Consider the following 15,170-nt stretch of genomic DNA (forward strand, 5'->3'; position numbering starts at 1 on the left):
TACAGTCACTTTCATACAATGCCATGGTCAATAGATCATGGGTGAATCTCAAAACTGACTCAAACTTTACATAAAACAAGGGGCTAAACTCCTTTGAATCCTATTCATCTACACACTCCACATCCACAAATCATGGAGACTTTACATTATTTACAAAAACTGTACCAAAACTTGGGTTATCTTAACCCAAAAACTGACCCAGGGGACCCCATCCCAACAATAAGGAGGATTCTTCTTGGGGAGGTCAGCATCTTCATGGTGAGAGATCTCAAATATTTGAGCTCTCTTAGGGAAAGCTAGCTTGTGATACACGTTAATTAGGGCTGCAATGGATAAAAAAGTAAGGGAGTCACTGTCAGGTATCAACAATTTTTTTTTTTATGGTTTTTGCATAAATAGTTATTAGAATGGCTCCATTTTGAGCTACAATTGTTCTCTGTAAGGGATTATATTTGGATTGTTCTCTGTAAGGGATTATATTTGGATTGGCACTAGATAACTAGGTCAGGAAATGAATAAGTCTAGGGAAACATGTAAAAGGGTAAATTGGATTCCCATAGGTTTATTTCATTCTCATAATCAAATTAGTTCTGCATCAGCCAGTTGTGTAATTCAAACATGTTGAATTCACTTTCGTTGTCCGCAACTTTGAATTATTGATTGGGTAATGGAATATGATCCAGGTCTAAGGGATCGAAGGCCTTTGGGTTTTCCAGATTTGCAGAGGAATTGGCAGAGGGTTTATCCTTTTTCTTTCGAGCCATTGATATAACAAAGATGTAATGGTGCAAGGCAAAAAAATACAGATGTAGCTAAAGGATACTTCCAATTACAAACTCGGCTAAAAATAAGACAATAAAACTGAATAGAAACAGTGAAAGAACTGTAGAAGAAGGAAAATGTAACGGCAGAAATGGATATTTAACAGGGATTTTGGACGACCGTTACATTAGAGGCCATTGATCTCCGATGAATCAGAAAATTAATGCATTAACGGGAAGGAGGAGTAGAAATGGTAAGGGCATTTATGTTTGCAATGGATACGCGGGAACGGTTAAGATCTATCGAGCAAGGGCAGGTGACATGGAGTGATTGGAGGAGGATGGCACAGGAGGAATGACCATTGGCTCAATATTAGGAAGTGCAAGAGTGTGAATGGAAAATTTCAGGGGGGGAGGGGGGGTAGTGGTAAGTGGTTTGGAGTGAGGGGGGTGCGAAGTGTTGAGGGAGTGACACGTAGGTGACGGGACCGTGTGGGAAAAACCACTTTTCATGCTTCCACTCACCATTATCTCATTTCGTAGCAAGGGGGTGCGAAGACCTTCCCCGCCATTGATCAGGGTGGGGAGTCTAATAACCATTGATCTCTTTCCAAAGCTTAAAACATGCCGACAAAAGAATTTTGTCATTTATGAATTTAAATAAAAGGATTATAACATATTTATTTACAATAATTAATCACCTTTTTAGGAATGGTAGTGAAACAATAATGAAATTTAATTTAAGGGTGAATTTAGACTAGTTGTCATTTTAAACTATTTAACTAATATAAGCCTAATCTATATTACTTTAGGCCATTTTTAAAGCATACTAGGCCTTTTATTTGTTTTAATCTAACCTAATTCCTAATTTTCAACCAATATTAAGTTGTTTGGTTGAATTTATTCTCTAGTCTAGAACAAAAATTTAAATGATCTGATCAAGAGCAAAAAGTTTGATTTAGATCAGAAGCACAGGATGTGGCATAAAAAACAAGTTGAACACATACCTTTATTATTACAATTGGAATTTTATTCATGAAGTGGCATTTCAACAAGCACACTTATTCAAATATTTTGTTTTTTCTTTTGATGGGGTTCTATTTCATCTCTTTTTATTTTCTATTTTTTCATATTTTCATATTTTCTTTATTTTTTTCATACCCTCTTTTATAAAATAACAACTAACTTATCAAAAATAAAGCATGTTACAACATCAGCTCCAACTATGGACTTCTTCCTCCTGCAGGATGCAGAGTACATGCATATCCATGTGCCTTCTCCTTGGGCTAATGGGGTCTTCTGTCGAAATAAATACATAAAACTCTCCAGTACAATACAATGGAGAATAAATGGAAGCCTCTCAATACTGAATATAGTGCTTCAAGTAATTCCCATTGACATGAAATGATGAATACTCTCCCTCCAAATTCCTAGAATGAAAGTGTTACTACCCTTGACCTCAACAATACTAAAAGGTCCCAACCAAAGGTTGTCAAACTTTCCATATTTTCCTTTGTCTCCTCTCCTAGCATCCCATCTCAGTACCAAATCACCTTACCTGAAATCTCTTTCCCTGGCTTTCCTATCAAACAAGCTTTTCATTTTACTCTGATATTTCTTAAGCTTGTATTGTACTTCATCTCTATCCTCATTCAATTCTATGATCTAATTTATTCTTCGATAGAAGCCATCAGTCTCTTCATTTGGCTGTTGCAAAAACTTTAAAACATGAAAAGCTAAATGTGTAGGAAATATTGCTTCTTTTCCATAAACAAGCTGAAAAGGGGATTTACCTGTTGATATTTTGGGTGAAATCCCATTGGCCCAAAGTGCATAAATAAGATGACTATCCCAACTCCTTTTATGATCCTCCAATGTTTTCCTTATTACTTTAACCAAACTTTTATTTGAGGACTCTGCCAGTCCATTTCCCTATGGATAATATGGTGTAGAGTGATGCAACAAGATCTGATATTTCTGATAGAATTCAATCATCTTAGTACTGTTGAATGCTTGTGCATTGTCTATCACTATTTTTTGAGGGCATCCAAATCTAGATAATATATATTCTTCAATGATATTGATCACAACAGTATCAGTTGCATTCCTGAGTGGAATGGCTTCTACCCGCTTGGTAAAGTAGCCTATAGTAGTCAATATCCATCTATGTTAACTACTTGATCGAGGATGAATTTTACCAATGAAATCAAGCCCCATTGAAGGAATAGTGCTTGGATTAAGACTGGAACTAATGCAAGAGATTCTAATCTTTTCTTTCCAATAAAACCCTTCCCTTAAGATCTTGTATGTTGTGACCCTCCAAGCATAGTGGCCTCCAAAAATTCTTGCATGAAATTCATCATTGATCCATTCTATTTCATTATTTGTTAGGAAAAGTAAAATGATATTAAGAGGATCCTTCCAATATAAATTTTCATTCACAATACAATACTTAACAACTTTCAATTTCAGTTTTTTACATTGATTTCTACTAAATTGAGTTGGACATTCAAATTCTCTAAGAAAGTTCACAATGTCAAAGTACCAATCTGATAAAAAAAAAATTCATCAATGTGAATCAAAATGGTTTGATCTGATGCAGAAGGTTCTTGTGGATTCTTCTTAGTTGGGCTCTTAGAAGGTTCTTGTGGATTCTTCTCAATTGGGCTCTCAGAAGGTTCTTGTGGATTCTCCTGTGTAAGGGTTGTAGAAGGTTCTTGTGTATTCTTCAGAGCTGGGATGTCAAAAGCATAATTTATTTCTAAGATTTTTCCATTGAATCCAGCAAAGAGCTTGGCTAGGCTTTGAACTTTGACCAGTTTGGTATTCTTGATGAGGAGATCATACTCTAAAATTTTAGTTATCTATCTCCCTCTCCTTCTATCAGTGTCAGGCTAAGTTAGAACTATTTTGACAACACTATTAGGTACATAGGAAATGATAGAAGAGTGGAGGAGATAGACTCTCAAGGCTTTTGGAGCTTGAACCAAAGAGTAGGATTGTTTTTCAATGATGTCATACTTTAGCTCAACATCTCTCATAACCTTGCTAAAAAAGGCAATGGGTTGGTCATCTTCATCTTTGTTCCTTTCCCAAAGAACAACAACTAGTGTGGTTTCATAAGCAAGATAAAAGACACTTAAAGGTTGGGAATAATCTGGATTGGCTAAGATGGAAGATTCTGCAATGGCCTTGCTAATTTGATCAAATGCACACCTAGTAGGAAAATTCCATTTGATTTCATGATTCTTTTTCAGCGTATTAGTTATGTCCTTAACGATTTCTGCATAGTTAGGGATAAATCTTCTTAAAAAATTAGTTTTTCCAAGGAAAGCTTGGACATCCTTCTCATTCCTTGGCAATATGAGTGCGTGAATTGCTGAGACTCTTTTAGGATCAATGATTACTCCTTCTTTGGAAATGATGTGGCCGAGCAATTTTCCTTCTTAAAGTGCAGATGAAGACTTCATGGGATTAAGAGAAATCCCAAATTTTCTACACCTGTCAAAAACCTTTCTCAAATGCTTCAAATACTTTTCATCATAATTGGAAAAAACAGTTAAACCATCTAAATAAATAACAAAAAAAAATTGATCTTACCTACAAATTCAAGGTCCATAGCACATTGAAATGTGGCTCCAGCATTAGTTCACTGACAAGGAATTGTATTATAGATGAATGTGCCCCATGGAGTTGTAAATGAAGTTTTTCCTCTATCCTCTGGACTAACCACAATCTGATTATATCCGGAGAAACCATATAACATGGAAATTCTCTAGGCTCCTGAAACTTTCTAAAGTAATTGATCCTTCTTAGGTAATGGATAATTGTCCTTCAGGGAATATTTATTCAAATTCCTAAAATCCACACATAATCTAATTTCACCATTATTTTTTCTCACTGGAACTAGATTGGCTACCCAGTCTGAATATCGTAATGGAAGTATTATCTTAGCATCCAATAACTTCTTTAGTTCTTTTTCAATTACAGGAAGAAGCACATGATTAATTCTTCTCAATTTTTGTTTCAAAGGTTTTGCCTCTGGTTTTAATGGAATTTTGTGTTCAATAAGAGATGTATTATAGGTTTTTAATTCACTATAAGACTACTACAAAACATCTTTGTAGTCTTTAGGAAGGTACAAATATTTATCTTTAGCTTCCATTGATAGGGATACATAAATTTTAATGCTTCTGATCTCTTCAGAACATCCAATGTTATAAATTTCAATATTTTCATCAAGAGAATCAAAAGTGGATTTTGGGGACATCATTATGATCAAAGAGGTTTTCAAGAGGGATCAACCCTTTTGGAATAAAATTATTAGAGAGTTGGGTAATGTTATGATCAACAGTTGTAGAATCAAATTGTGGTTTTTGATTTTCATTGTCAATTTCAAGATTATCAAGTGGTTCTTCCTCAACTTGCATGTTGAGATTACATCTATGACTTGCAAAAAAGATTTTAGTTGCCCATCATCATCAAAAATTTTCCAGTACTTAAGATTGTCAGGAATAGATGGTCTATACTTGACTTGAATTTGATACTGGACAAGCATCTTATCAAGGATTTTAAAGGAAATTGCAGAGACAGCCAAGGAATTTGCATGCATGTTTTGATCTCTAGGAATAAAAGTAATATTAAATGCTCAAAATAAACTTTCAATTGAATCCCAAATTTTATTCCTATAATATATCAATCTTGGGTGCTTGGTTTCACACTGATTCCTAACTTGTCTGACAATAAGTTCACAATCATTGTGTACACTTAAGTTATGCACCTTAAGACCTATTGCTAACTCCAATCCTAGCAAAAAAGCTTCATATTCTTCTACATTATTGGTTACACCAAATTCAAGTTTGTATGATTGGGTAATGTTTTCTTTATCTAGAGAAATTAATACAATTCCATCTCCTACTCCTTCTTTTGAGTAAGAATGATCAAAGTACATTTTCCAAATATCAGTTTCAATGGTTTTAGGTTGATCAACAATATTTTCAAAAGTTAGTTGAGTATTTTGTGAATTATTTACAAATAGTTTAAAACACCCAAAGTATTGGTCGACAACATAAATAGGATGATTCCTATCCTGATCAGCTCTATAAACAATGTTCATAAACATGAACTCTCTATATAGCCTGAGATGCTCGCCCCCATAAACTGGAATAGTGGCATAAGACATATCCATCTGTAGACTCCCTCCTAGTTTAGCTTACTAAAATCTTGATAGTAGAATGCCAAATTTTGGATAAATGTCAGTGACTACTATGTCTAAAACCACACTTTTGATAGGGATCTGAGCTAAGCTCACCACCAAATCTTTAATGAGTCCAAGACAAGGAGATTTCTTGGAGTCAAAAGTGTAAAGATCATGGTAAGTTCTAGTGACTTATAACTGCAACTGGTCCATGATCACTTTAGGCATTAGATTATGGGAAGCCCCAAAATCTACCATATAGTTATATAACAGGAAATCAAGAATTTTCAGAATCACATAAAATAGTATTATATTTTCATCTATCATATCAGAACTAGAACCAAAAACTACTGAGGGTTTCTCATCCTACAGGCTTATCACATCCCCTTAAGCATCCACACTAGATGACTAAATCCATTTTGAAACCTGGATCTTATACCATAGATTTTTTTATAGTTCATCTAAGGGAATTGGTATTTTAACCCTTTCTAGTTCTCTTTCAACATTAAAGGTTGGTAAAATAGTTTTATTAATTTGACTTATTTCACCTATTTGATTTAAGGGTTGAATGATAGTTGTATGGGTTTCAACGGACTTTATATGAGGTTCATTTTGAATGGGACCTTTTGGAGGTCTACCAGGCCCTACCCTAGGTCTAATATCATATATTGTATTTAATTCACCAATTAGGAATTCAGAGAAGGCTTGGTATTTAGAAATTTGATTGTCTTCTTGAGTTTTGGAAAACTGATTTGAAGGGTGAGGGAAAATAGAATTATGTACAGATGTAGAATCATAAATATTTATATATTCGAAAATTAGACGACCAATATCGTATCGTTGTTGGTCATCTGTTGATCAGTGTTAGACCTCTGTAAAATATGAATTTGAGGGTCTCTTCTAAATTGGTTTTGTGGTCTAATAGTAGTTTGTTGTATGGTTCTAGGCTGAGTTTCAATATTATATATCCTATTAGATAAGTATCTAAGTAATGATGTTATCTCATCTAATTTTTTATCATCATTTTTGGACTTTGAGGAAGATCCTTCCTCCTTGGCCTTTAATTTTCTTTCAGCGTTTTCAACTTTGGCTTTAAGTTTATATGAAGCTAATCTATTAGCCTCCACTTCTGTAGTTTTAGTTTGCATATCTTGATGTGTAGGAGATATCCTTTCCCTCAGCATGACTGTGAAGTCATCATCAAAGGCTTTGGAAAATTTAACCTTTTCTGTTGCACAGGAGGTTTACAATGAGGAGGCATTTTGTGGTAGATTTTATTCAATCGTTTAATGAAATCTGCCACAAGTTATCCATGGTTCCTTTTAAGCTCTTCAAACTTAGTAAGGTAATAAAATGCATCCTTTTTTACAGCCCACTAATTCTTGAATATAGTTGTTAAATCATTCCAAGACTGAATTGAATCAACCTTCAGTTTCCGAAACCATATCCTAACATTTCCCTCTAAAGACAGAATGACTAAACGCAAGTATACATCCACATGCTCTATATTCATATTATTTGCAAATTCTAAAATGTAGTTAGATTATCTTCTATAGTGATGCCAATTTCACCATTAAACATGGGTAGGTGTTTCAAATACCCATCAAGAAAATTGTTTAACTAGTTGGGAAGATGTAGGGTAGCATATCTAGCTTGAACTATAGGTCGAAATGCCATATCTAAAGATGAGGAAGAAGATGATTCAGTAGAAGAGGTAGGAGATGATGTAGTGGAAGATGATGAAGCAGGTGGTGAAGCAACGAGTTAATATGGAGGTGTAAAAGTGGGAGGAGGAGAATAGGAAAGTGGAGGAGATCTAAAAGTTTTCAAAGGTGTTTTTATTACTAACTTCTGAACCTCTGTTTCAACCTGCTCTTTACTTTCAAACAGTGGGTTTGAATATATAGAGAAGGTTTCTTCAGGTTGGGAAGAAGTGGATGGGAATGTATAATGAGTGGGGGGGATAAAATCAGTTGGTTTTAGCTCAGTAAATGTAGATCTAGTTCTTCCTCTGACTTAGGAGAATGTGAAAATATTTGAGGAAGTTTGTAAGATTCCAAGGATTGGACTAAGAGAGATTACTACAAATCAACTCATTTAGATAAAAGTTCTAAAACCTTAGGTGTTAGATCAACCAAATCTAATTGGGATGGAACAATGCTAAAGGGATCAGAAGCTGGAATATCTTCAGGTTGTAATGGTACAAAAGAAGAAGAAGAAGCCTCAAGTCTCCTTCTAAATGAGGTCTCTCTCACCATTCTCTCAGGATCAGATAAAGGAGGTATAATTTAAGAGACAGAGGGAGGTCTGGTATGTTTTTAAGGAGCCAGATTACTTAAGTGGAGTCGCCACGTGAATGATTTTTAACCTACAATTTCTTTATTCACCATAAAGAAAAAAATTTAATCATTGTCCCAGGAAAAAAGTTTAATTTATGTTCCCCAACAACGAAGCCACTCTAATGTTTTCCTCTGACGTGACTCTAGGTTAGTTAGTCATGCTAGAGCATCTAAAATATTTTTTTGGTTTTGAATTTTATGGATTACCAATGATATATATTATTTTAAACATGTGCTTAAGCCTTAACAATTACTAAGCTAGATGAAAGGGTGGCTATTTGTGTAGCTATAGTTAATTGATTTAAAGTGAATGAATAACAAAATATGTGATGGTATAACTTGCTAAATATTCAAACATAATACTTGATAGGTTATAAGAAAAGAATACAAGCAAGCAATGTTTCATGTAGAAAAAAATATATTCAAACAAATGCATATTTGTGTGACAATTTAATTGATATAGGCAATTTTATAATAACAAATAGTCTTATAAGCTAGTCCCTAGTTATTGTTGATGACTCCACAGGGGGTTTAAGACCGACTGATACTCAATATGATCTTACCTAGATCTCTGCATAAAGACTTGAATATATGAAGAAATACATAATGAAATGAGCACATATGAAAACTTACAAGAAGACAAAACTATAGTAGGCAAATTCAAAATCCTTTCATTAGCTTTTGCAAATCTCCAGCTTGGTTACAATTCTATTCTGAATGCTCATACAAGGGTTCAACCCTTAATAACTAGAAGGAAGGGTTATTTATACAAAAAATTCTACTAAATATTTTCGAAACAAAATTAAAAAAATAGTACCAAATTGTAGGAATTTGAAAACTGCTAAGTGTTGGCACTATCCTTTAGGAATATGTTGATGGTGTGGTCCGCAAAAAGTGTTGCCCAACTGTCCTTTAGTTGTTGATGAAATTTACTCAATAACGTCACACAAGTGATCCATCGGTCTTCACTTGGCATGGTAAGATTTACCAATTTTCTGTAAACTTCATCAACCTTAGTGTATTTCTAAAAAATTGGCTTATTTACAAAAATATGTTTAATTTCATGGTTAATGGTCAAATCAAAATCTAAAGCTTATAATGCTTGTTTCTCTATAATATGCCCCTTTATACCTATAAATTTTGATTTATCGGTGGCTATGGCATAAAGATTTTGACAGTATTTTTCTAGACTGATCATCCTATCATTTGGAGCCACTAATCCTGGCATTCCTCTCTGATTCAGTAAATTGAACTTAAAATGAAACCTCTGGATAGATTTGTTCAATGTTTGACACTTGGTTTCTAACTGAGTCATTAAATTCTTCTTCTTCAACACCTTCTTGATTTCCAGGATGGTTTTTGTTCTATCCTTAATTTGAATCTACTCCAATTCAGCCCTGGTTTTTGAGTTAAGAACTCTAATCATGTCTGCACCCTCACTTGGCTTATCTTTGAGTAGTTGTTTCCCTTGATCAATGACTACCTGAAATCTATTTATGAGTTCCTCTTGCTCAAAAATCATCTAAATGGAAGGTCATACGTCAGTCATGGCCTGATTGATATATTTCCATATACTTTCCTGGGCTTGGGTCAAGGTCTAAGCCATCAATGACTGACTCTACAACTCTTCAATTATTTTGTTTAACCTATTTTTTTTCAACATTTCCCCAACATACATATCATCATTCTTTATTTTCTGAGCTTCCATATTTTGAAATTTCTTATGAAGTCTTTCATTCTCTTTCTTCTGGTGAGTGAGCTCCTGTGAGAGTTTCTTCAAATCCTGTTCTATCGATGAATATTCCCTTGTGATTAATGTGGATTCCCTAGCTATTCTGGACACTATAATAGGAATAGCAAAAATGGGAGCTATAGCTAATTGAGTAAACTACTCTTTTTCCTTATGAATTTTCTCAATATGCTCCTCAATGGTTTTAATCTGTACATTTTGCTCAATTATCAGTTTGAGAATTTCTTCCTTGTGTTGTTGATTCTCTCCTATCTCCTTGGTCTGTGGGTCCTTTGTAGAAGGCAGTTTCAACTGTTTTCTCAATAATGCAATGTCTGTGTTTTTCTTCCTCATAATATCTTCAACAACTTTGACATCACTAGGGTCATATCCAATTTTAATTACCAAGTCCTCCAATGACTTAACCCTGTTGTCTTTAGCTAAAGATGATATTTTCTCAATCTTCAACTGTGACTGCACATTTGATAGAGTAGTTTTAAGCTTTGACAATGCCATAATAGTGTTGGTCATGGTTGAGAAAAACATCTCACTAGACTTCCTATGCATGTTCATTTGATCAATTGGATGTAACTAATTTGCATCAAATGTAAATACAATTTTCTTATAATTAGAAGAACCTTTAGGAAAAGGGGATTGAGAATACAGAAAGGCCATTTGTATTCTTCCCTTCTCACTGTCAAATGCTATCAACAAGATGTGTTGTGATGTGGAAGTTTTCTTCCAAAAATCTGCATAAACATTAGCTTTCAAAGCTTCATTATTCTGCTTGATTTCAAGGAAGTTAGTGAAAACATTTGACGCCTCTATCTCACTTGTTCCTTATGATTGAGTAATTTCCAAAAAATTTGGTGAAGTAGAAAAATAAATAATAGTAATTACAGGTTCTTCTGTCCCTACAAAAACCTGTGAATCATCTAAATTGATGATGATAGGCCCCTTCTGACCCTGAGTTGTCGTGCCCTTTGATTCAATCCTTGATTTATTCTGGTAATGAATGAATTCCTTCTCTCCAATTGTTGATGATGATGATCCTTCCCTAGGCCTCTTGTCATGTTTAGTTTGAGAAATAGGAGTCTGAAGAGTAGGAGGTAAAACCTATTCTTCTGCTTCTTGAAGAGCATTCTCTTCCCATTGTTCCTGATTTCTAAACTTCTCAATCTCTAGCGTAGGTGTACAATTATAAGGATTGGTTTTGAGTTCCACCCTTATGTCTGAAATGATGTTGAATGGATTATAGTACCAGGTAAAGCTAGGTTGGAAACCCATCTATTTAAAAATGGCATCTGCCTCTAAACCAATTGATCTAGTATTATAGATGAATGATCCCACCTGTGCCTTTATCTTAAATTATGATCTCCTTTTCCCTAAAATGAAATGAGTCTCATCCATGTTCATCATCCGCATAATATATTCCAGAGAAAAGATTCTCATTGGAACATATTTTAGCAACTTATATTGAGCCAATTCGCAACCATATACTCTGATGTTTGTGTAGTTCTGGTAAAGGTACCAGAATCCTATTCTGACTTGATCACTGAGGTGCACAATCCTTTTAATTTCTAAGTTGATCTTGGGTTCACTCTGACTGCTCAGGAAATATGCAATTGGGTGAATTCTAATCAATGAAGTATAGTGAATAACTGATTGATTATGATGTTGATCATCCTTCTTGTGCAAAACAATATGAAACCTATCTCCCTTCTAAAAAATAAACATATGAAATAGAATAGAGGAGTATTTAAACACTCCTTTAGTAGTGAGGTTCATTAATATCTCATACATAGCTTCAGCCAAAAATTGACGGTAGTTATACATGAAGGCGGGCTTATTTTCTTTGGAAAAGATAGATAGATAGCCTAGGATAGCTTCATCTACCCATTGGTCTGCTTGATAGCCTGACAATAAAGAAATGAGGGAAATTATGTGTTTGGCTCTTTCAGGGAACATATATGCTGGGTAAGGAGGATTCTTCTTGGGGAGCTCAACATCTTCAAGGAGAAAGATCTCAAATATTTTAGCTCTTTAAGGGAAAGTCAGATTGTGATACAAGTCAATTAGGGATGCAGTGGAGAAAAAACTAAGGGAGTCATTGTTACGTTTCAATAAAAAAAATTGTAAGGTTTATGCAGAAATAGTTCTCATAATGTCTCCATTCTAACCTATAATTGTTCTCTGTGAGGGATTATATTTGGATTGGCACCAGATAACTAGGTCAGGAAAGGAATAAGTCTGGGGAAACATGTACAAGGGTAAATTGGATTCCCAAAGGTTTATTTCATCCTTAGAATCAAAGTAGGTCTTCTTCAGCTAGTTGGGTAATTCGAACAAGTCAAACTCACTTTCATTGTCTGCAACTTTGAAGTATTGATCGACTAATGGGATATGATCTAGGTCCAAGGCATCGAAGGCCTTTAGGGTTTCTGGAGTTGTAAAGAAGTTGGAAGAGGGTTTATCCTTTTTCTTTGGATCCATGGGTATAACAGAGTTGTAATGGTGCAGGGCAGAAAGCTACAAAGGTAGCTAAAGGATACTTCTAGTTACAAACTCTGCTAAACAGAAAATTTGCAGACAAGAAAAGTGAATAGACATAGTGAAAGACATGTAGAAGAGGGCAAATTTAACAAGGTAAATGGATATTTAACAAGGATTTAGGATGATCATTACATTAGAGGCCGTTGATCTCTAGCAAATCAAAAAATCAATGCATTAACGGGAAGGAATAACAGTAATGGGAAGGGAATTTATGGCAACAACAAATACGCGGCAACAATTAAGATATATCAGGTGATGGAACATGCCATGTAGTGTTTGGATGAGGATGGCACAGGAGGAATGATCATTGGTGTGGTATCAGGAACCACGGGAGTGTGAATGCTAGATTTCGGGGGGGGGTAGTGGTAAGTGGTTTGGAGCGAGGGGGGTGCGAAGTGTTGAGGGAGTGAGACATAGGTGAGGGGGCCCGCATAGGAAAAACTGCTTTTCGCACCCTCCCCCCCCCCCCCCCCCCCCACTGTTATCTCATTTCGTAGCGAGGGGGTGCGAAGAGCTTCCCCACCATTGATCTGGGTAGGGAGGCTAATAACCGTTGATCTCCGCCCAAAGCTTAACACTTGCCGACAAAAGAGTTTTGTCGTTTATGACTTTGGTTTAAAGCATAAAAACATATTTATTTACAATAATTAATCACCTTTTTAGGAAGGTAATTAAACAATAATGAAATTTAATCTAACTAAGGGCGCATTTAGACTAGCTACCCTTTTAAACTATTTAACTAATCTAAGCCTAATCTATATGACTTTAGGCCAATTTTTAAGCATATTAGGCCTTTTATTTGTCCTAATCTAACCTAATTTCTAATTTTCAACCAAGATTAAACTATTTGGTTGAATTTATTCTCTAGTCTAGAACAAAAATTTAAATGATCTGATCAAGATTAAACAATTTGATTCATATTAGAAGAAAAGGTTGTGGCATAAAAAACAAGTGGCACACAAAACTTTCTTATTACAAATGGAATTTTATTCATGAAGTGGATTTAAACAAGCACACTTATTCAAATCTTTTGTTTTTTCTTTTGATGGGGTTCTATTTCATCTCTTTTTATTTTTCTATTACTTCATATTTTCATATTTTCTTTATTTTTTCCATACCCTCTTTGATAAAATAACAACTAACTTATGAAAACTAAATCATGTTACAACAAGTCCACTTATCACTCATTGCATCGGGTGACACTCAAAGGGGTGAAGAAGTGGGATTGAAACTAGTGAACTGATTCACATAGCATCAATCATCACTTCCAGGGCTTGCACCCAGTAACCAAGAATTCCCGGGAGGTCACCCATCCCAGATCGTCTCTAGCTCAAGCACGCTTAACTGTGGAGTTCCACAGTCAAACCCAAATAGCTTGATTACTAAACATTCTTGTTAAACATTGAATCTCATTATTAAGTATTATTGAACATTAAACCTCGTTATTAAGCCACATTATTGAATTTTTGCTTTGGACAACGTTTTCTATTAAATGTTCCTGTTGTTATTTGTCATTAATCATTTTTGTTTTTAAGCATCCTTGTTATTAAATATTGAACCTTGTTATTGATAATATTGTTATTAAACATTGAATCTCATTATTGAACAACATTGAAACTCGTTATTGAATGTTGAACTCTATTATTGAACTTGTTAAGAATTAAAGCTTGTTACTAAACATGTTACTAAACATTTTTCTTGTCAAAAAAATCATGAAAATGGTTCTGGTTATTATAGATTATTAAACAAACCATAAGGACTTTCGTTCTAGTGAGTTCTCATTATTAAAAAAATTATGGGTCTTGTTAGTTTTCATTATCAATAAATTGTTAATAATGGTTGGTATTCTCAATAATTGTTCTTATTATCAAGGAATTCTTATTCTCAATTGGTTATCGTTATTAACCAGTTGTTAAATATTACTAAAAATCATCCTTGTTTGGGTTTTAATTAGCTCTTATTAATAATACTTATTAAAATGGTTCTCATTCTCTTGAGTTCTTCATCTTATTATCAATAAATTGCTAGTAATAGTTCTCATCGTCATTATCAATGTGTGTTCGTTATTCTCTAAATCATTGCTTCTTTAAAAATAGGTGTAACCAATACCTATTTTATGAGTACTTCATTGTTGTAGAAATGTAACAACATTCTAATAGTAGCAGTGCTACAACAATGTAATATCATTTTTGTAGCAAGCGTGCTGCATCAGTATAACAACAATATTGAAACAAGAAGTTGTAGAAATTTAATAACAACATTGTAATAGAGGTGGTGAAAAATTTTAACAATAAAACTAAGACTAGAACAAGGATGTTGTAGAAATATAATAGCAAGAATATAACAGGGGTGTTGCAGCAATTTAACAATGATATTGTAATATTAGTGTTGCAATAATTTAGTAAAAATATTGTAACAAGGTTGTTTTAGCAACCTAACAACTTCATTATAACAAAAAAAATTGGTATACACAACCCACACACAAGAAATTAAAACCAAATAAATTAGAACAAATAAATGAAGCAAAATACTAAAATAAATTCATCATCGGGTAAGGATATTTGATCTTAATGCTCAAGAAATTTTTGGGG

The sequence above is a fragment of the Pinus tabuliformis genome, chromosome 9 (assembly GCF_031772625.1).
Source record: "Pinus tabuliformis cultivar Carrire ecotype Pingquan chromosome 9, CPIR1, whole genome shotgun sequence".
NCBI classification, from domain to species: Eukaryota; Viridiplantae; Streptophyta; class Pinopsida; order Pinales; family Pinaceae; genus Pinus; species Pinus tabuliformis.